The sequence below is a fragment of the Berghia stephanieae genome, chromosome 7, assembly GCF_034508935.2.
Source record: "Berghia stephanieae isolate SIO BIC M18660-M18661 chromosome 7, UCSD_Bste_1.3, whole genome shotgun sequence".
NCBI classification, from domain to species: Eukaryota; Metazoa; Mollusca; class Gastropoda; order Nudibranchia; family Aeolidiidae; genus Berghia; species Berghia stephanieae.
In genome coordinates this window covers 30,808,547-30,810,859 of record NC_088366.1, presented here as the reverse complement: position 1 = coordinate 30,810,859, position 2,313 = coordinate 30,808,547, and the positions used below count along the sequence as shown (strand labels likewise).

General features: G+C 30.3%; 1 protein-coding gene across 1 annotated transcript in view; it reads right to left on the bottom strand.

Annotated features, from left to right (window-relative positions):
• Window positions 1-599: 599 nt before the first annotated feature.
• LOC144977048 (uncharacterized) overlaps window positions 600-2,313 on the bottom strand; it is a 16,914-nt gene continuing 15,200 nt past the window's right edge. Inside the window, exon 11 of the mRNA XM_078921773.1 lies at window positions 600-2,313. This exon is cut by the window's right edge and continues 472 nt beyond it. The gene's annotated coding sequence lies outside the window, so the exon portion shown is untranslated.

The window sequence follows — 2,313 nt, the reverse complement described above, 5'->3', positions numbered from 1 at the left end:
TGTTTTGTTGACAATGGGGAGACCGAAATGTTCACATGATTTCTTTTTGTTAAATAAATTTAAGCTGTCATTCCATTTCACGACTGTCATTTATTTATTCGAGCTTCAAGCAGTAACATTTGCCTTGTTCCATAGTAAATATTTTAGACTGCCCTGTTCACCTAATATTGCCGTTAACAAACAAAAAAACAACATTTTTTCTTATTTAGGCTGGAGAACTTTTACTTTTAAAAAAACCTAGTTTGATAGAAAGTCTTTTAACCTGAGACTTCAAAGAAGAAAAGACGTGTCTTGTCAGAGTATGGCAAAACAGTGATTAGGTAACTGGTGGAAAGTACTGTACTATAAGCCAGTATCCGAATCACATGGTATCAAGTACTATTATCCAAAATCAACATAGACTTGAGCTCTGTCACCATGTGACTAAAGAAAAAAAAAAGATATTACTGATATTAAACCATTGTTTTTGTTTTTAAGGGTTTTACATAAGCAAGGCATATGCAATAAACTATAATAGGTGACCTGCCACATCAATCTGGTATTATATCGAAATGAACTTGATAAAGAAAATTAAGTTTATAATAAAAATTAACACAATTCTTTTCTTTTTTTTTTTTTTTTTTTTGCTCTTTCATAAATTGTATTCATTCTCCTCAATACATTATCTAAATTTGACCCAAGTTGCAGATTACTGACTACAAGTTCAATTATTCAGCATCAAATTACCCTGACAATGGATCGCATATACGGAATGTACAATGTCAATCTACTAATCTAGCCATTGTTAAAAAAGTATGATATGAAAATGATCAGGCAAAAAATAATATGGGACAGTGTCCGAAAAACAAAATGAAGAAATAATATATTTATTTTTTTTTTAAAACAAAAAAAAAGAAAGAAAAAAAAAACCTTGAGCCTTCATACCGCAATATCTCTACTCAATGTGCTCAAAGTACTTTACCAGAGATCCCAAGATAACAGCAAAACTTAATATTTTAGACCAGACATGACATGTTAGGTGCTGTTACAATTATTTTTTTTAACAGACAGCGCCAGCCAGATACTCATTCTACATCTGAAAGCAGTGAGAGAATGTGAATAAAGAACCTTGTCCAAAGACTCAACTTTGCACCACCCAGAGAGGAAGGGACACAAGGGATGCACCGATCCAAAGGCGACTTTCATACCACAAGACTATAAAGCCACAGAATTACTAAGAGTACTAGTTGCTCAACTCAATAAAACGCTGCTTGCTGCAATGCCCAGTAAAATCATTAAACAAAAATGAACTTAATCATTGACATTATCCATTAAACTAAACCTGCCAAAGAGAATATAATTGTGAGACAAAATAAAAAATTCCAAGAAAAAGATTCTTACTTCTATGAATTGTTATTGTAAATTCTTTAAAATTGAATCAATTTAATTCAATTTAGCTCTTCGTACATAACTCACAATTAAAACAAAAAATTTCAGCCACTTTTCTTCTAAAACTTTGGTTTAAAGAAAAAATAAACTTGACCAATTTCAGCGTTTAAAAATCTACAAATATTGATGAAATATGTAGAAGTGCAGGACTTTTATATCATTTTATTCAGCTGAAATGCAATTTGCACCCTAAATGTTTCTCATTGTGCAATTCGTAATATATTCATTTCTGTTCAATCATTCTGTTGGTTGCTGAAAGTGTAAACTATCGTGATCTGATTGTTATCGTTTAATTTGAACAAAATACTTGTTGCTGCTTGATGACATAATTTACTAGGTTCAAATCTCAATTTCTGTAGTGCTGTTTATCCCATAATCCATGACCAAATATAGGTCGACTGAAGATACATTTGTTTATTCATTAATGCTTTTTACAAAATTGCTGTTTGATTTCTTGATTATTAAAACACTTATGATAACTTTAACCTATGTAAACACCAGGATAATGAAGATGATGGGATGATTAAAAAAATGTCAACCTAGATTTTACCAGTGTTTACAAGTATCAATATAAAAAATTTAAAAAAAACAACGATAAAAGGGAAATAGTTCCAAAATAAAATAATAAGAGTGTGAACAAACTCTCCAATGGAAGTAGCTTAACCAAGAAGACCACTTTCTACTCGTATAGTAACTTTTCCAACAGCACCAATAATCAAATGTAATTTCAGATAAAATCCTTTCATAGAAAGGATTAATTAACACTGTCCCTCATTACTTTATCCTGATCATTTACATCCTATCGAATCTCTTTCCTGTTATATGCATATAAATAATACTCATAATAGTCATAGAAATCATATTGCTTTAATCATATATATAAAT